Source organism: Hylaeus anthracinus, unplaced genomic scaffold (assembly GCF_026225885.1).
Source record: "Hylaeus anthracinus isolate JK02 unplaced genomic scaffold, UHH_iyHylAnth1.0_haploid 12001, whole genome shotgun sequence".
NCBI classification, from domain to species: domain Eukaryota; kingdom Metazoa; phylum Arthropoda; class Insecta; order Hymenoptera; family Colletidae; genus Hylaeus; species Hylaeus anthracinus.
In genome coordinates this window covers 18,412,232-18,433,748 of record NW_026534348.1, presented here as the reverse complement: position 1 = coordinate 18,433,748, position 21,517 = coordinate 18,412,232, and the positions used below count along the sequence as shown (strand labels likewise).

At 35.1% G+C, this 21,517-nt stretch overlaps 1 protein-coding gene across 1 annotated transcript in view; it reads left to right on the top strand.

The window, feature by feature from the left end:
* Positions 1 to 21,517, top strand: part of LOC128891206 (uncharacterized) — a 599,859-nt gene that overhangs the window by 280,821 nt on the left and 297,521 nt on the right. The window lies entirely within an intron of this gene.

Genomic DNA, 21,517 nt, shown 5'->3' with positions numbered 1-21,517 from the left:
AAATAATAACCTAGATTACACATCTGTATTAAAACTTGGCGCCCAAGGGAACATGCTTTAAATTTGCCTAGCAGTAACTTGGTCAAACAAATATATAAACAAAAACTATGGAAAGAATGCTTTTATTCATAGTAAAAAGTGAAAGACTAAAATTTAAAGCACAGAGTGCGCATGCTTTTTGTACAAGAATACATTAGTCACGAGTAGTAAGTAGAATTTTGTATTTGAATACAGTCTTTCACTTTTTACTATGAATAAAAGCAGTCTTTCCATAGCGTTTGTTTATATATTTGTGTAACCCGGTCACTGCTAGGCAAATTTAAAGCATGTTCTCTTGGGCGCCAAGTTTTAATGCAGATGTGTAATCTAGGTTATTATTTTGATTATAAAAAGTGATATTAAATTTATTGTTTTAAAAAAAAATTGTACTATCTTCTTTTACAATAATTAGTGACTTAAAAGGCTATAAACTTATCCTTATCAAATATCATCGTAATTGCAATCAATTTGAATTACGAGACATTTCATAATTGGCAGTGAATGAGTTAATCTGTCTATGGCCAGATATTGTGCGAAGCTTTCCGATTTCCTGATTGTGAATACCAATTTTGCCACAGAGACAAACAATCGTTACTCCGGCAATTTCCCAAGATTGCAATCCGTAATAACAATATGATATAATCGCTGATCATTCAATATTGATAATTAATTATATCCAACGAAAGCTCTGAGTTCAAAATTATTTGATATTCGAACAGGGAAAGAATCGAGCTTTAACGTATTTCAATTAATTAACGCTGAAATTGGCAGCGCGGTGAAATAATCGTGGAAAGTAACATAAGGTTGTTATTTGTTCGAAGCGGGTGCGGTGATAATTGTTATGTTAATGCAATACCCTGATGCGAAACGATGCTGCAACACAAAAGAGGGTTGCATCGATCGAATTGTTCGGTATTAATCAAACGTGTTTTTAATCACTTCAGACATGCGCGTCGGTCACTTGTGTTTCGTTTCATACTTTTAATTGAATTAACCTTCTGTGTAGAGGCGAACGCGCCAAAGTGCTTTCTACCCGCATGGAAATTGTTATTACAATAAATCCTGTTTCGCGGCATTTGTTCCGCGTGGTGTTTTTCACGTGCAAAACAATCCATTTCTCGTTATTATACATGTCACTTGACGCGAAAGCTGTAATATCATGAAAGAACGCACGCAGTCAACACGGTTCGTTGGCGTTGAGGAAAACTTCATTATGTGGAGTGTGTTCGATACTCCTTGTCGAATGCATAACGAGGCAGAATTGGTTACATTGTTTCCCCAAAAGAATTACAAAAAGAATTAGTCAAAGACGAGGAATGACATTTTCACGTTCATGGGGTATTCAATTTCTATAAAAACTTACGGAAAATGTCTTATAAACGCTTAGAATAAATAGTAAAATAATGATACTTGTATAGGATACGTCTATTTAATATATTCTGGAAGAGACGATGCAAAAATTTATTCACGTCATGTCATTCGAATGATACTTTCTTACGTAAAATAACGAAAGGATTCAAACTATGCAAGATAGATACGCATTTTCATTCAAAAAAACAAAGAACCTATCGATTGCACATGTAAAAAAGTATTGTCTTACAAATACAGTGATCTTTGAACCATCTTTTCCCTTTGACATTTGTCCCTAAATACACTGATAAGGGAATTCTGACTTGCCACACTTACTTGGCCCACCCCGTATAGCAATTCTTCGTACAACGTATAGTTTATCAACCATTCCAGCTGCGCATCTTAGGTGATTCGCCTAACATAATAGAACATCCATTGCAGAATGCTGGGTGCACAGCTATCATTCCTTTAAGTTAAAGCATGGATAACAGCTCTCAGTTCGTACCCCCAGTTTTCACACTCGAAAGAGAAATTGAAGGACGGCTTATACCAGCCGATATGATTGGAGATCGCTTGTGTCGATGGCCGTTTCAATTTGTCATACTTCCACTCTTGCGGGCCTACCACCCCTACCGCACTTAAGTCCCTCTCAACGTGTGTAGCCGAGTTGGGGCAGAGCACGGAACGCTCTGGAGAGAAAAATTACTGTTTCTGGAAGCGTCTGCCCGCCCCAGCGCGTTTTCCTCGCTCGGCTGGGATAGCGAACGAACTTTGTGGCGAGTACGAAAGGCCTTCGACAAGCTCTGAAAAAGTTCCTACAATTTTTCGACAAGTCCCATCCCTTTCCGCGGAGCTTTTCTTCCCGTGGAGCCTAAGTAGAGCTTACAACGCGAATGCACTATGCGTCCCAAATGCACTTACCCGAGTAGTTTTCGTCCATCATCTTCGACAGGTGCTGCATAATAAGGCCACTTGAAGTATTGTCTATTTTCTCTGCTCGATTATTTTATTTTTCGACATTTCTCTGGTGCAAAGAACATTTCTCGTGAATAGAAATTATTAAATTTACTGAACTTTTAAAATTGAAAGAAATTTACAAATAGACAAGTAGACTATGTAGAACTACCTAGTAAGCCAGTTTGACTTATGTACATAAATATGTTGAATTTCTTTCTAAAATTGTTGAAATAGAAATGTACACATTCTATATGTGTATATACATGATGAATCATCTAAAATTTGTACTTAAAATGTTGATAATGTTGCTTTCAATGTTGCAAAGACATGTCACAAGAGGAAAATGTTTGGTTGGAGGAGAACATACTATCATAGAGAAAAAAAGATTATTTCATAGTCAGATTTTTCGAGATTTCAAGGTCATTAGCGTTTTTTTTTTTAATGGAATCTTACAAATTTGTCTCCATATTAAGATAGCATTTGTTTAGATAAATTCATTTACTTATATTATAAGAAGGATACAACGTGTTAATCTACGACATAAAACACTTGATAATGTAATACTGATTATTATAATGTTAGAAGAATGCATTAAAAAATGTTCACAATGCATGTTAGCTTTTTCTGTACATACATTTCTATTTCTTTGTGAATTTAATTGTTTTTCCCTATGTAATAGTTTTCGTGAAGAAAAAATATTGTAGCTTTCAAGTGCAGAGGCAGAGTCTGTAATAAATTGAAGAGATCAAGTAACAGATTGGAGTTTCGTATAAAGGAGACTCCACTACATAAATAGAATGAACATAGAACAATAGAAATGGATTCTTGATACTAAATATGCACAGGGTGTCCCGTAACTGGTAGTACAAGCGATTAGGGGTGATTCTTCGCGAAAAATTGAATCGAAAATGTAGAATAAAATTTTTTCATACGACACTTTATTTTCGAAAAAAATAAGTTTGAAAATTTGTCAAGTTCCCGTGTACTTTATTTAGCTTAAGTTCAACGAATTTTATTATCTTACTCTTTCTTTTATAATTCAACTAATGGACTAATTTTCCTCTTATAATTTGAAGAAATTGAATTTTTCAGCAAGATGCAGTACCACCACAGTATAGTAGAGAAGTAAAATGCCATTTAAATGAAAATTATCACTGCTGGATTGGCTGCGATGGCAAAATACCTTGGCCCCCACGATCTGCGGACTCATTACCTTTAGATTTTTATTTGTGACAGTGATGTCTTGACAAGCGTTAAACAAGTAAAACAAAAAATTATTATACCTTTTGAATTATTAAAATTGCACGACGACACATTTGGAAACGTTAAATGCAATTTACGAAGGTGGGCATAGTTCTGTTTGTACCAACGTGGACATCGCTTTCAACAGTTCATAAATTAAACGAATTCTGAAAATTTGTTCATCGATTTATCGACAACGTTTAGGAACGAGATTTATATTGAAATCTGACGAGCTAAAGCTGGTCTAAGTGCATGCGTACTCGACAAATATTCAAACTTATTTTTTTCGAAAAAATTTTATTCTGCATTTTCGATTCAATTTTTCACGTCGAATCACTCCCTACTCGCTGGTACCACCAGTTACAGGACATCTTGTATATTTATTTTCGATATGGTGTTATAAGCTCGCTCATGTTCGCTGAATTACCACTATTTATGGCATCATTATTTCTGTACTACAATACTACAAATAAATATTTGTCATTACCGTGTTTCATATGAAAATCAATATATTAAATTAATCCGTTGAAGACGTACCATTCGTAAATTTAATTATGAATATTTATTCTCACTTCAAGCATTTTCATGTTACGATAAAACAATTACGATTTAAAACAAAATGAAAAGTATTCGTATACATTCGTGCCTGTACCATTGAAAAAATTAATGCTGACACGGTTCTTGATGCTACATTTAACTTACTCGAGCCTAGTTTCCTTTTATTTCCACGTTTCTGCCTTTCAATGTTTCTAAATTCACCAGGTTTTAATATTCTCTGGATTTATATTTCACTAATTGTTTCCACACCAGGAATTCTACGTAAGTCTCCGCGATACATTCCATTCTCTTGATTTTTCTGACAGTTTGTCGCGTTTCTCCCGTTGCCCGTGTTTTACCCAACGTCGAGAAACGGAAAAGAAAAAGGAAGCAGCTAAACGAAAGCACAACTGGTCCGTCTCATTTTTATGCTACGACTGTTTTACGATATTACAGCCCCTATGCTAGCAAAAACGTAATTCAAGTGCACGTATAACAAGACTCAGAGATATGTGGCGCTAAAGGACATCGGGAGAAGGAATATGCTCTGTAAAACTAAAAATAATCGTTTTCACGAGCTCCCGAGTGGGCAATGTCGTACGAGCAGTCATCATTTCGGATAAGCTCGGTAAGCCGCTGAGATGGAATACGCATTATGGATTTTCGATCCATTCTTTCGCACTTTTAGCCGTCGATAATTTCATTTTGACATTCACCGCCGTGAACCCTCTATATATCGAGCTAAACAGCATAGCACTTGACCCGTACATCTTGCTATTTCGCCAATAACCTCGCTAGAGTATCGTGTCGCGATAAATTTGAAAATTCGTGCTCAATGGTCACATTCGTGATATTATTTATCGATTTAGAGATGACAAAGAAGCCAATTTAAGGGTGACTTCTACTCTGGAATATTGAGAAATGGTTTTCCTCTTATGAATTTTTTACTCGACCTCTATTAATCTTAGCTATTTTCAAACTTCGCTCATTTTCTTCTGCGCGATTCATGGAAGTCTATAGTTTTCATAATAAAGTTTTACTTAATGCGTTGAGAGAGAATTTTTTGAATCCTACAAAGATACTTTAAAGCAGTTAAAATAATATCAAGATAGTTTATAAATATAAAGTAGCTTTTTTTAACAACTCTAATTCTACATTTAAGAAATGCTTATGAAAGTAGTTAGATTAAATTCAGCAGTTCGGAGTTCGAACTGAACTCCGAATTATTATAATAACAAATCACATCGCGTTCCCACGCAACCATTGCATACACGAATACACTCAGACACTTACCCTCATATTATATATCACACTCCTATATGTGTTATGTTTTCCTCGAAGTTTCAGGCGTTACAAATATATTTCTATTGAACTTTTACTGGCTGATAAGGAAAGAACGGGTAACGTTGAAAAACGGGAACGTCGAGGGAAGACAGATTTAGGGAATTCCTGACAGAAGGTATTGCATCTATTTAGTTTCATTTCTAATTTGTTTTGGTAGTCGAACATAAATACTAATTACAATAAAAAAAGTATGTGGTTGTTATTTTAGAATTTACAAAGATTATTACATCGTTAATTATAAAAAATGTTCAAACATTATTATCGATTATATAATCGATAGATTCTTATAATCTAATGTTTAGAAATTAGAAATGAAACTAAATAGACGCAATACCTTCTATTACGAATTCCCTAAATCTGTCTTCCCTCGACGTTCCCGTTTTTAAAAGTTATCCATGTTCTCCTTATCAACCCCTAAAAGTTCAATAGAAATATATTTTTAACGCCTGAATTTTCAAGGAAAACACAATACAATATAATTGCAAATACTTTTTCGAGTGCTTATGGTAGAAAACATCCTCGAAACATCCCATCGTCCTGATTCGGAAGCTTTCCTTCCACAGAAGAAAACTACAAACATACAGCATTCGTTGCCTCGTTCATTACGTTCATCCTTCTTTCGCCCTCGGCACTTTATTTTTCAAACTTGAACGATTTATCACCGGATGTCCTCTTCTAACTAAAAGCGCGGTGAATGGACTTCTAAAAAATAAAAAAGTGCACTCCAAGTTCGTCCGTTAACGAAAAGCAAGGCAGGCGGCGGCGGGACTTCAAGCGAGAAATATCGTTACACTCGCTGTACACGGCTACCAAACGTTCGCCTTTTACCTGTTCGTTGAATGTTACCGTCTCAGAAACTACGAAGTCCTGGGAAAAAATTGCTAAACCTGCATCTTTCTACGGGCTCTGACGGTCTCTCTCCCTCTCTGAGATACCGTTGCGCGACGATAAAACGTTAACGCTCCGTTGACTCTATCGGGCCGTGTGTTATGAAATTTACGATAACGCCGGAGAACGACACGAGTCATTAAGTATTTAGACTCTTCATTTTCCAAGGCTTTCAACAGTGAAGGAATGTCCGAGCTAAACGATCTCACGCGTTGTACAGTTTTACGGCGTCTGTTAAAGTATATTGCTCTAGTTTCGATAGGTTGGCGATCACAAGGATCAAACTGAGTGTAACAGCTACTAACCGAACGCGTATATAGATATGGAAGACATGGTATTTGTATTGCGTCCAATTGCATACGGATCTATTCTACTTACGGAACGTCTGATCATATATGTACATGTTCCACTCATCGATTGTTCTTTAGTATAGGTGTCACAAGGAGAAAGCAATAATAGTTTTGAGGCCAATCGGTACAAAATTAAAACAGCGTTTTTGTGACAAAAATAGTAACAACAAACCGATTGTGCAGTTACATAAAATGGGATGCGTAGATTAATAGGTATATGTTTTTCACTCCCAGCTCTGTTCCGTTTTCTTGTTATTTACAATTCAATGCTAAAAAATCGTGATTTTTGTCGTTTTTTGCTTAAAAATTTTAAACTAATTCAGCAATATCAATGCTCCAATGAGATAAAATGTAGATGATGAAAATACCTACAGAATGAGACCCCGAACGTCAGCCAGCGCTTCAGTTTAAAAAATGGCGGAGATACGAATTTTTGAAAAAACGCCGAATTTTCCGGTTTTCCAGATTTTTCTCCGTTCCTCATTATCCGATCGAGACGTTCGAGGTCTCATTCTGTAGGTATTTTCATCACCTACATTTTATCTCATTGCTGCATTAGTTTAAAATTTATAAGCAAAAAACGACAAAAATCACAATTTTTTAGCATTATATTGTAAATAACAAGGAAACGGAACAGAGTTGGAAGTGAAAAACATATGCCTGTTAATCTACCCCATTTTATGTAACTGCACAATTGGTTTGCTGTTACTATTTTTGTCACACAAAAATGCTCTATTGATTGGCCTATTTATACAATATGGTGTTACGCGTATATGCATTTTGAATATCAGTGAATGTTTTCCTTTCACTGTAGAACATGTGGGTAGAGAGAATGGACGATCAGATTCTTATACAACAGCTAACTATAGAAGTACATATTTTACTTGAGATTTTATTCTTTAAGTGGACAGTTTCGACTAACATCAATTTCGCTAAAAGAAAGCAACTACTCAAACATCGTCCTCGCCGATTTACTGTACAAATTCCTTTCAGTAGAGTATCTGATCATAGCGACACCTGTTCTACTAGATTGCTGTTCTCATTGCGTGGACCTTTTCCAACAAGATTTGTTGCTTTTTAAAATGTGTATAGTACGACCAAATACACAGTAGACAAACTTGTATATTACATAAAAAATATCGTGTACAAATGTTTTTAAAGAAATATAGCTATCTGTCGCTAGAATGAGCATATTTTCTGTTCACATAAACCATTCGACAATTTATTTACAGTCAGTGGCATAAGATCTCCTAATCCTTGTTTTTTGTAGAATAACTAAGAATACAAGCACCTAATCCATTCATTTTTGCATTGAATATTTGGTTTATTCTCAAGCGAATCACTTTATGTACTAAAAATACAAGTAGTGAAATGGTGGCACTCTCCCTTATGTAATCTTTTGAGTTTCACCCAACAGAAAGTCTGATCGCACTGACACCTATTCTACTTGCTCACTGTTTTCAGTATAAACGTGGACAGTTTCTAGAAACATAGGTTTCTCTCTTGAAAATACAACTAGTAACTCAGTAAACGCGTTAGGTTAATTCTTCTAAGCTTCTCTTCCATTACGGCTGATCATAGGGGCACATAATCCACTTACAGTTTCACCACCTAAGGAGACAATTCCTAGGCAAATGATTTTCTCCCTAGAAAATACAGGACGTTAAATAGAATGTTCATTTATATAGTCTTTTTTAAACTTCCTTTAATAGGATGTCTGACCATGCATGTGCCTATTCTACTTCAAGAATGTTCTCATTGTCAGTGTGTACAATACATTGCTACTGAAAAATTGGATACACGCTTTAATCTTTATAAAAGTAAAGCTTTTCATTAGCTTATAGTGCAACAATACAATACAATATTCTAATATTTTTGTGAATTATTTAGTACAATTATTTTGGATAACAAATTTTAATAATTATTTGAGGATTCACAAAATTTAATTTATCCACATATACTTTCTTCAATGAAGATTTTACGGCCTGCTTTTAGGAGGATATTATCTACATTTATACATGACACAAAATAAAAATCTACATGTCGCATATGTTTCTTACAAAAATATATATAGTTACGAATTTACTTCTATCGAGAAAATACAAAGTATTAAATTTAATGATTCTACTGAATATTACTAGTAATTACGAATCTGGCTATTTGCATTTAAAATAACATCATTACACAATAGTTTGTACTAGTCGTTTTTTACTTCTTTGCGGAACATAATCCAAAGTAAATATCGAAAATTCACACTGAAGAAATATCATAATAAAAAAATTATTATAATTTTCACCTTAAACTATATTTAAGCAGTGGTTAGTTAATATCGAAGGATATTACTTTTAGTAAAAAGTTTGCTTATGCACTCTTCTAAACTTTTCTTAATGATCGTTTGACTATGCACATTCGTATTCCACTTGAATGGAATGGTAACCTATTTATGAAAACAATTGGCTATACTTATTATCTTTTTTTTTTAATATAAGCTTAGAGTCACAACTAATAATAGTTATTCGTGACTTAATTTAAGTTATCGTTTAATCTTGTTATATTAATTGATGTGTCTCTGGAAAATAATATTGTTCCTGGTATTTTCCGGCTATGTTAATAATTTCTGAATTGCTAGATTTTGTCCAAATATTGTTCTCTGACTAGTGTATTTAACATAGTCGGTAAAAATATGTTCAACTGTAAACTTATAATCTTGACGAGCTTTATAATAAATATAAAATTATCCTAATAATTAGAAATAAACAATCATTATGAATATTGTAGTTATAAATATGTATTATAGCGTACAAAAATTATTATTATTAATTAATGTCAAATATACTGTAGTATCGAGACAGTTACACGGAGCCGCTCCGAGAGAAAGCAAGGGATGTATAAAGCACGTTACTTGTATTAAACAATTACATTTTAAAATCAAATAATTCTGATATACGTATTTTTAAATAAAATCAAAATAAACACTACAATACTTTCACAAACAAGTGACCAACATTAGAAATAACTGTACTATCAGTAAGCAATGTTATAAATACATAATATACCTTGTCAAAAATTAAATTGCGTCAAGTATATTCCACACGCATTCGCATCTGAACACTTCCCGAAAATACAATTTTCTGCACAGAAGATACAAACAGTAAACATGGGATTCATTTACAAAGTCCCTTAAATCTCTCCCAGTAAAACGTCTGGCCACACAACCACCTATTCCACTAGCTCGCTCTTTCGTGCACACAGTGTTATTGTCTCGAAAAAATCTTCCTACAAAAGCAACAGCTGTACAAACGATGTACCCAAATGTTTGCCCTCGTAAACGTCCCAGTCTGGAAATTTCGTTGGTGAAAACAGACAGACGTCTGGCGCCATCTTTCTTCGTCCTTCAGTCTACGTTTCGTCTTGCGTACGCTGTGGATAGATGAGAGAGGTGCGCAGAGTGAAATTACGTCGCTCAGCAGAATACTATTAAGTGAGGTAACGGAATAGAATGGATCCCACGGGTGATGGATGACCTTAATTTTGCTATGATTACTGGCGGCTCGGGAATTTGTATGAAAATCGCTCGGGGCTGGTTCTTTCACGATCGTATACCATCGTGCCAGCCCCCTTCCGACGAACAGAAGTTCTCTTTTCTTCCGTTCGCGGTCCCCATATTTTTTAATCGTCGCCCTTTCTCATTAATGCAAAATCGTCGGCTCGAAAAGCGAACGACATTGATGGACGCCCATAAAAGTCACACGGATCCAGTCACGATGGATCTTATAACGATAGGGCTTCTTTCTGAAGTAACACTCACGCTTTAACGTAAATCATAATTGTGGGTAAGCGCAAATTTCATTTTTTGCTGATTAAATTCCTCGGTACTTTTTGCTATTCTTTTTGCTTCTCGATGTAAAGAAAGTTTGGGTGATAATGAAGGCACAATAACGTTTAGTCAAAAAAAGTACATCCAATTCTTTTCTTACACGCTATCTTTTACACGAATTTGGAGTTACACGATTGAAAAAGTTTTTCTTTTTTGAAAAATTTATTTAATCTAACACGATTTTGAAGTCATTGTCATAAAATTATGTTCGTGACTATGCTTAATATGAATTAGTCTTTGGTCATTTTATGTATTAAGTCCACTTGGTTGCAAACAATAATGCTTATTATCAAGTCGCGACAAATAATTATATAATTGAATATTATTTCTTTACTTCTATATTTAGTTTTGCATATATCATTCGTATGGATATCAGAACGTTACCGTTTCCAGCATTTTTTTACACAATTTTTAAACTACATTATAGTTCTTTATTTAATTTTCCACGGCTTTAGATAATATGGAACGTACCCCTAATTTTACATATAACAACAACATACGATCGACCATTGCTGAATCGGATAACGATTCAAGTCAGCAACATACTTCGACGGGAGGACTTTAAGTTAGCAGCACTCGCGCCTAGCAGCATGACCATATATGGTCATTCCCGTTTACCAATCATGGCTTCATTCATAACTGGATCAATTTCGACCCATAGAACTCCATATACTCCTGTATACTAAGTTTGATTAAAATCTAGTCACTTTTCGCATTTTGTCCAGTTATATTGAATCCGCCATTTAGAATTTCTAAATTCTGAGTTCAGATTTGGAATCAGTGACCCGGGACAACCCCTGTATACTAAGTTTCATCTAAATTGGTGGGCCATTCAGGAAATACTACAATGTTTACTAGTATTTCTCGGAATTGGAACGGACTTGCAAGGGCGCTATATGTCTATATATGTAGGTCACTACGTCTGTCAGTCATTTATAATTGTCTATAAAATAGGAAACTTTGAGGTGTCATAGCTCAGCGTGGAATTGCCCGATTCGATTCTACCAAAATTCAATTTGAAGGGCACAATTTCTACTATCTAATAGGTAGTTACTATCATTGCTAGATACTCTTCAACAATTGTTTTTTTTAAATATATAATTATTAAATATTACCCTTATTGTACCATGTAACTCGACGTGGAATCGATCGATTCGATTCTAACAAAATTCAAATTGAAGAACGAAATTTGAATTATCTAATAGATTGTTATGATCATTGTTAGATACCCTTAAAAATTTGTTTTATTTATTGCTGTATTGGCCAAAAATATAATCCTGGTGTAGTAATTGCATGCTGGTAGCTAACTTTTTTATCCACAGTTTGATTATCTACAGAAATATATGAAGATATTAAATAGAAAAATAGAGAACCCCAAAGAATTATTTGCGAAAGGTATACAAAAATACGCATAGTATTCATTAATTTGAATATTTAAAATAATATCGAGATCTAAAGTTTCTAGCTACATTGTACACGCCATATGCTGTAAAATAATGCTGAAAACCACACGACACGCTGGAACGCGTGTGCGTTTCTCAAATTTAAGTTGCCCTAACTTCCTTTATAGCCACTCGATCCGTTTTATTTCCACCCGAACTACGTCATTCGCACTCAACTGCAAAGTACTATGTAAGATGCAGAAACTAGCCGACCTCACGTAACAAACGCGTATAAATTGATGTTTAATGCCCCGGTGGTTCTTTCCACGCTGTATTATGATGGTAATTTCAAAAAGCACAGGGCGCCACTGTTCCGACGTGGAGGATATCGCGCGTTTCGAGCGCCCCGAGGACATAGACCAGTGATTCTTAACCACCGTCCCGTGAAACTACGCAGTACAGCGAATATTTGCAAGCAGCAGACGTAATTTATTTATTTATTCATTTAAACGAGAATATTCCATTGAATACAATAATTGTATTTTATTTGCAGTTTGGTTTCTGGAATGTGAAATTATTATTCATAAGTTTCCATGTTAGTTATTTTCTTGTTATGTTCCATAAACAAATACAGGAACTGAGTTCCTTACACAAGTAGAAAATGGACATTAACCTGATATATTATCCTTTAAAGACACAGAGGAAATTAAAAACTTGGTAAGCAATGAGTGTTAACAGCAAATTAATAAAAATAATTATAATATGTAGTTTAATATAAAAATCAAATGTCAAACTAACACAAAATTTCTATCGATTATTACTAAATAAATTACATTATTATCGACAATATTAAAATCAGTATAAGAAGTGCTAATAAGAGTAACGAATACATATGACTTCAGGACAAAAGAAATCCAAGGTGTCACATACACTACAACGATTTCTGGTAAATAATCTTATCCTACAAAATTTAATGCCGAAGACAATCTATTGAAGTTTCATCTTTATTTATTTTTAAAATTGTCACCGTAATTATTATAGATAAATTACTGTGACATTTTGTGTTTGAATTCTATTATTAGTCCTAATAGATGAAGAATCGTCTTTTAAACTGCGTCTCAAGTTTAGTATGATTAAGAACCACTGATGTAGACACTTTGGAGTATGATAAAACGCTGGTAACCGTGCACAATCCTCAGTTTCAACGTAGCGCCCCAACATACCTTAGCGTGTTATTAACAATCAAACGAACTTACCTGTAGGTGAAGTTCGATTGTAATTATATGAGAAGCCTCGTTCGAGATGATTACATGTTGTAGTACTCCTTGTCCTAACAATTCACAACGTTTAGAGCATTCAAATTTTCGCGCGCCGACCCTCATCCAGTTGGTAGTGCGTGCACTTTTCTTCATATTTTAGAGCTAAGTTTTCTTTTTTTTGTGAGGAAGGGTAGGGTGGGTAAGTGTAATCATCTCGAACGAGGCTTCTCATATAATTACAATCGAACTTTACGTACAGGTAAGTTTGAGATTACATGTAGGTGTTAAGAGCTGAGATCTTCGTTAGTCGTTTCATTAGTAAGAATTGCTTACGAAGTGTTGCGGAATATTTCCTTCGTAAATTCATTCTCGGGTTCTTTGATGGGTTTATTATAAAATTTTGCGAATACCCTGGATTTTTCTGTCCAGCCTGCTGTGTTTTTTATCACTATAATGTCAACACCATTTTTGTATGCCTTGGAAACTGCTGCATGGCATGTACTGTGTCCAGTAAATAGCGAGGTATCGACGCCCGCTTTTGATAAGACCTGTCTTATCCATCGGTTAAGTGTTTGCGCACCAACTGCTCTAAAAGGTTTTCTGGTTGAAATAAACAAATATTTGCCGATAGTGCGCATATCTTGGGTTGTTTCCAAATATTTTAAAACTGCGGTGGCCACACAGTAAATACGGTAGCACTAAATTTGGTTGAGGATTGCCTGGCTTCGACGTCTTAATTAAGTCGGGGAATTTTTATTTCCAACCTGGAGTTCGATCTTTGAATATTCTCGACCCTTATTTTTGATAATGTCTGTACACGGTGTGCTATTGCTAACGCTACTAAAGTTACTGTCTTCTCTGTAAGTTCTTGTAAGCTTAGCGTATCCGGTAAATTTTCAATAAAGGTAAATATAGTCTCCGGATCCCGTGTATGTGAATATTTGAGATTTTGTGGTCTTAATTTGAACACGCCCTTTAAAAATCTGTTAATCGTAGGGTCAGATGATAAAAGTTGTCTTGATATGAGCGATATTTTATATGGGCCGAAATCTTATATGGGACAACACTGCGAATTCCAGGAGAATTTTTTACTATGCATTCTTCACTGAAATTTACCTCGCAGCAATTGTTATTATTAGGTTGTAAGTTTTATTTAAGCCTAAAATTATATTCTACGCCGGCAAAGAAACAGTTACATAAAAATAGTTTTTCTTTTATCTCTGTACCATTAGTCCGCATTAGTCTCGAGATGAGGAAGCGTTGAACAAGTTCTCGCTTTAACGCGGTCATTTTTACCGTTTACCGCTAGCCTTTTACAAACAATAGAGTTACCGTTTTCCTCCTCAGCCGACTTCTCCTCCTGTAACCGAATATTTAAACCAATCACGAACAAATTTCCATTTCCACCCAACCATTTTTCCCACCACTTTCGAGTCCTCGAGGGTGGCATTTTTCAAGGCAAGATCAGATACAAATCTACCGTCATAAGCGTAGCATGTCATAGCAGACACCTCTATTTTCAATAAAACGAATAGTTAATTTTCTATCAGTGTATACTTATTTCTTTTATCAAGATCATTGAGATCGGTAGTACGTGTACCACTTCGGTAACGCTCGCGAGAAGTGCGCGTACGTAACAGTTATTTTATGTTAATTGCGCGCCGCGTCGTTTCTTGTCACCTTATTTAATGAATTCTATTTAAAAATATGCACAATTAATTTTCTTTTAAAAATTCCACGATGAATAGTATTTAAAAAAATTCGTAATTAACGTTATTTAAACAAATTTTACAGTAAATAATATTTATAAAGAATCATAATTAATTTTACTCCAGAAATTCGACAATAAATAATATTTTGAAAATTCTATAAAGAACGTAATTTTCATTTTACTTTAAACCTTTATTGTTAATTATTGTCTTTACTCGTTGATTTCATTTCATCTTCTATTGTAGCTTATACTATTGTCTTTACTTTCTGTCTTTTATTTCTATTATTAATCTTCTTCCACTCAGTCGAGATTTAGCATCATTTCAGTTAGCAAGGCGAAACATACGGGTGCAAAAGTTACAAAACAGAAGCAAAACAATGTCAATGGGAAGCATACATAATACATAAATGTCTTCAGCCCATGCATACAATAGTCGCGTGGTATGCATGGGGCTTGTAATAAATTACATTTTAACTGCCTCTCCCAAAGTGACGTTCTGCCATTTTAATCTCCCCGTGGTCTTTCCTGCGGAAATCCTGCAGAGTACATTCATTAAAATGTATGTCGCGGCCGCGTCTCGCATGTATCTATTTGCCATTATAGCTGCATCTACGTATTATTATTTAATATTAACTTTAAAGATGAATAATATTACATAACCGATGTGGAAGTTTGGGCATAACGTAATAACTATTCATGAAGAGCCTGTCGTTACAAATGAGTCATATTTTCATTAAAACAACAGTTTTATTTCTGGTTTTAATTACAGAAATCATTGAATGGCGTTTATGTTTGTTTATTTTCTAATAATTTTATATTCATATAACCTGTATCAAGTTTTCAATAAACGATGTTGTGTTTAAAAAAACAAAACGCAGAACTCAGAACGATATACTATAAAACGTCGTAAATAGATTAACAATTTATCGAATCCTTTTAATGATACAAGTAATAACTCTAACTTCTTCTAATTCAATTTTCTGGAGGATATTAAGGAAACGATAGCCACGTAATTTGCCTTTGTCATTCTTGTTCATTCACCTAACAACTTGTATGTGTATATAATATGATAAAGCATCATCTCGTTTGTTCGTTTAAGGGAACTAAATAGTTAACCGGTGACCTTGACAGGCCAATTTATTCCTCGTCGAGCTTAGACTGAAGTAGGGAGCCTTGTGGGGCTTTCAAAGTCAAACAATTTCCTTTGCCTTCTCCAAGCTGTTTTCCGCAACCTGTGGTTTTCAATATACCTTTAGCGATTAATATTTTCTACGCCTGAATAAATTATTCAAAGAAGTAACCTTATTCAAGTGTTCTGAAGTAAAATGAATATTGATGCAACTATAGGACCTCTATTATTTTAAATTAAATCTTCTGCTATCTCTGTTAAATTTCTGACAAAAATGTTGTAGATTAAACGCCTCTTTTAGAAATATTAGAGTAATAATACGAAATTGTCATTGTAGAAACTCTTAAGTTGGACGAGTGTTAATCATTTAGTAAGTTTAGAGTTAGGAAGTCATTTTAGAGTTTTCAATCATTTTGTAATCTAGGCTGCAAATTGTTTCTTTTGACAAGGTTCGACATTTTCGAAAAGCAATACGATATCACGTAACGACAGTGAACTTTCTGGTTCTCCATTTCCCAAACTAATTTCTGACGAATTAGTTGCACTTAGGGAGGTCTGCGAAGTTTCACTAGCTCTTGATCCGAGAATGATTGTGGATAAACACAAAATCGTTTGAAGCACATCTGATTTCACTGATTGCATCGAAAGGCGGAGCGTACAAAATTTGAAATGTATTTGCCGAACAACCTACGGTAATTATGTAGATGATTGACGACCTCACCGATTGCGATGATTTTGAAATATGTTGTCAAGGTCACGATTCTGAACAACCTTTCGCTATACATGTTGCTGCCGCTCGGCCTTAATATCAGAGATTATACGTAAAAATAATTTACGCTATGTGTTTAATAATACACTGCTTTAATAATTATGTGTAAGTTTGTTGTCTATTGACACAAACTTAGGCGCACGATTCAAACTCTGAAGGAGTCATTACGGTTAACCGCTCGCACGCCTCGAGACTCTGGCAGTTAGTTACAATCGCGCGAGAGATTCAGCTACGATTCTGCTATCTAGAATCTAAGATTATTATATTGTAAATTGTTAGGCCTGGATCCTTAATCCTAATCCGGACTTTGTTGTTAATTCAGGTAATGCACCGGGTGAAGTCCAATTGTGTTATTCATGTAATTATTTAAATAATAATTTATGTAAGTGTCTTTAATATAATATTACAGTATTACTTTTGCTACATCGATACAAGTCGTCATTTTACTCTCTCGATTTCTGCATCCTTTTGTTATAAGCCCCAAGCTTATAACTTATAAGATTGTAATTGGAAATACATCTGCCATAATGCAAAAAAAAATGCAATTATTCAGTTCATATAAAAACTCGTCAAAGTATCCAGCATAATGTTCTTTTCGAGTGCCGTAACGAGGAATGTTAGCTCTTATTTCTCGCCATATATGTTCAATATTTTGCATATGGGTGCCACTATCCGGATTTTTTAATGTACGAAGATAATTATTTAAAATTAATTACCTCCACACATACACTTTTCACGCGAAATGATTATATTAAATTATATTATATCAAAACTGGGTATCGGTATTAGTTAGTGTAGTTAAGGGTGCCTGGAAGACGCAGTCCCTTGTCAGCAAAACGAATTTAATATGTTACTGTTTAAATCGTGGGAGATGTTTTATTTTTTGTTCTTCAGGGTCACGGAACGAAGTTCCATATTCTTGATTTTTGTTGCAGTAAAAAAATGTCTGAATAAAATTATTTTTACGAATATCTGGAAAACGAATACCAAGCGGCGGTAACATGTATAAGGAAAAGTTGTTCAAAATAGTGACCTTGACAACACACTTCAAGATCAAAATCGGCGAGGTCGTCAATCGTCCGCATAACCACCTAACCTACTCTAAATACTGTTAAAATCCTCGCATTCAATTAATTGTAAGACCATAGGAGTCTTTTCAGAGTTAACGCACCTCCCTTAACTCTTTCTTGTCACCTATAATTTAATTCCCAACTCAAAGGAAGTTTGCAGTTCTTAAATGGCGAGCAGCTTGCACGGCCATTTCTTTCACACGCGCTCTTGAAAAAAGGAAACCAAGTTGGCCAGGCTATGTAACGATAATTCCCCGTTCGAGGAGTTCATCTCGGTCGAGGAACGTGGAAGGGCTCGTTGCGGGGGAGTATTATACCCGAGGCCAGGGTTTAAGTAGATTCATAAATTACGTCACTTTTACGGCGAGATTACCTAATCCGCAGCGGGGACGGCTTTGGCTTCTCGTGAAAGGCGAGCTTCATCATGGCCCTCCTCGTTGCAAGCTCGTGCATCGTCGTCCAAAGTGCGCGGTAGCGTCGGATCAAACAATTTTCGCAGCTGGGGAAATATTTCGTCGTTCGTGCTGCCTCGTTCGCAATCAAGGGAGAGAACGTTTAACGAGTCCCACGGCGTTAAATCGCGGGCAAAATTTTTTTTCGGTACATTTATATTCCCGTAAATTTCTGACCACGTCGCAAACACCGGGAGATTTGATTAAACGGAACACGGAAAAATATTCCAAATGCTCAAATATGAGCGAAACGCGAGATTCCAGAGCTGACTGCCGCGAATTCAACGAACGACGTGCGAGCTCTAAGCATATTTAAACCGGATATTTGAATCGGATATCTCGCGTGAAAGAGGATGTAAACCGTGAAATCATCGCCACGGGAGTTGTGTAGGAAATATTCATTCGTAAATTCGGATGGTATGATGTGAGTAAATGAAAGGAGAAATTATCTAGACGTTTCCTTGTGGGATGTTCATTAATCCTTTAAGTGATATAGACGCATATATGTATACACGTTCAAAGAAAGCTATCGGTGTGAATAGTAGACCAATATGCAGGATGTTTTGTTTAAAATGGACTCGTTCAGTAGTCATAAGGTGATGAAGCTATCGAACAATATTTTTACAAAAGTTGTTTGGTACAAAGAGGTAAATTATATGGTGTAACTAGTAGTTGTTTTCTAAGTAAGGTAGTGAAAGAGATTTGACAAACAATTTAATTTATTTGAATGAAATCTAATATACAATATTCTGATCCTTAGCTTTTTGAAGTCTTAAATTACACCAATCTAGTTATAGTGAACAAATGGGGATGTGGTGATTTATCAGACCAAAAAAGAAGAAGAAAAAAGAGATGAACCTACAGTAGTTGCCATGGACTTCTAAATATTCATTTAATTAACGCTTATTTAATGTATTCTAATGTATGCTCTCAATTTTAGAACAATGAAACGTCTTTACGCGCTTGAGAATAACATCATTAATCTTAGAAAATATGTAATATACTCTTAGGGGCTGGGCAATACAAGTTTTGCTCCGCGTACTTGAATCTGAAAAATTCTGAAAATTATATTCTTAGTATAACACAGTATAAGACTGCCACATAATGTATACTGATACTTAAACGTTTGGTATATATTCGATTCTTATAGAAATAGAGTTTCTTTACATACATACATTTATTAAATAGCAAACACTGAATCCTGTTATCGTGAAATTAAGTTCTAGAATATCATTCTATCTGAACTCTCTCAGGTTTAAGGACATTTCAAATAAAATTATTCCCTATGCTCTTTAATTTTCAATAATAAAAAAGTAATAAAAAATGATAAAACATATAAAGATAATTAATCGTTAGATGTTACGGTTTATAATGAATGTCTATTTCAAGGACTCGATTATATAAACATAATTCTTCTGAAACTTAGGTATTTTACACACGTACACAAGTAAATTGACACGTCCCTTGCACAGTTGCGTAATAGAGATGTTCAATTGAATAACACGAATAAAAATATCTTTATTCGTTTGACTGGGGAAAAACCCCTTTGTTACCGCATAAAAAAGGAAAAATACAGATATTTGAGCGTAACGTGAGGCTCGAACAGGGAGCCACGAATTTAGAGGGCGACACGCTGGCTCTCGGCAAATTTAAACCCGTAAAATCGGATATTTCACGCCAAGGAGGACGTAAACTTTAAAACGCCTGTCGCGGTGAAGCAGGGAAAATAATTTCGTACGATTCGCCTAGTCGTGAATGGTTTCGAGGCAGTTTATCGATTCCACGCTATTCAAGAGCGAATTCTTTATATCTGGCATATAGGGTGTTCTTAGAAACTAGGACAAGTTAAGGCTCTTCTCTAAGTGAATGTGAAAAATATTGACACAAAAAAAATTGAATTCCACAATGGAGAACTATGTACTTTCTGAAGATATAATATATATTTCTTTTCTTTGGTATAAATCTGTATGTGCAATATATATATATATCCGAATTAATTTTTTTCTAAACCTCCTAATTAATTTTAGTAAATCAACTTCACTTATTAAAGCATTACTTCGCTAACAGAAATCGGATACAAAATCCCCATAAACTTAATGTTAAATTACACATTGCACTTTCATTAAACGAAGTTCTAATTCATCATCTGATTCCACATATATGTTTACTTATCCCTATGCAACATTTCTCTTACTTTCCCATTGTCTTTTATCATACTAAACTTACCGTAAGTTACGAAACTTAAGTTTCATATATGCTTTGGTTCGACTACTGCGACAATAAACTCACATGGAAGTAGCAGTTCCTCCAAGAAGATTTGGATAATTGCCACCGCAGTCTGCCAAATTATACGCGTTTACACGAATCTTGTCCACTAATTTTTGGCCCTGAACCTATCCTCTGCAGTAGCATGTATTAAGCAGCGTGTACATCACTTGCTCGCGAATGGGACGAACAATGGACAGCAGGGCAATTAATCGTGTCAAACAAATTTCGTCATGGTTGTTTGTCGACGACCATCCGTCCACACGTCCATGAAAATAATGCAGCTGCACATGCTGGCCGCGGGAAACAATGGTCCCATTATTTATTAGCTAGATTCTCCGTGCATTACGCGAGCGTCGAATTTACCCGGCTTGCAGAGCACAACGATTCCACGGCGATTTATCCGTAGTTTAGGATTCCCGTTCTAATCCCCGAGTTTTGCCTCTCTGCCTGTTTTCAGCGGGTCGCGTGGTCGTATTTTGTCGATCGCTATCGTTCGCCAACGAATTATTAACCGTGTTCGAACAGCATTCCGTTAGCAGGCAGACCGTCAAACAGCGATTTTGCTTTTGCTCGCTGTCCGCCAACGAGCAAACAAGCAATGGTAGATGTCTGAAGTCGTTTGTTCGCGATAATCCATGTGCCATATCGAGACAGTGGCATGTTAACGATTGTACAGATGTTTCTGACTCAGAGAAATCCGGTATGGAATATGGATGGAAGACTTTGTAGATACAAAATAAAAGCGATAGGTATAATTAAGGGGGCACATCATAGTAACGGGTTGAGGATAGACGTATATTCAAGAATTTTTTTCGAACGAACAATGGAAGTAAATCAATTAATTACTTATTACAGGTAATAGATACATATTGAACAATATAATTAATTAATTT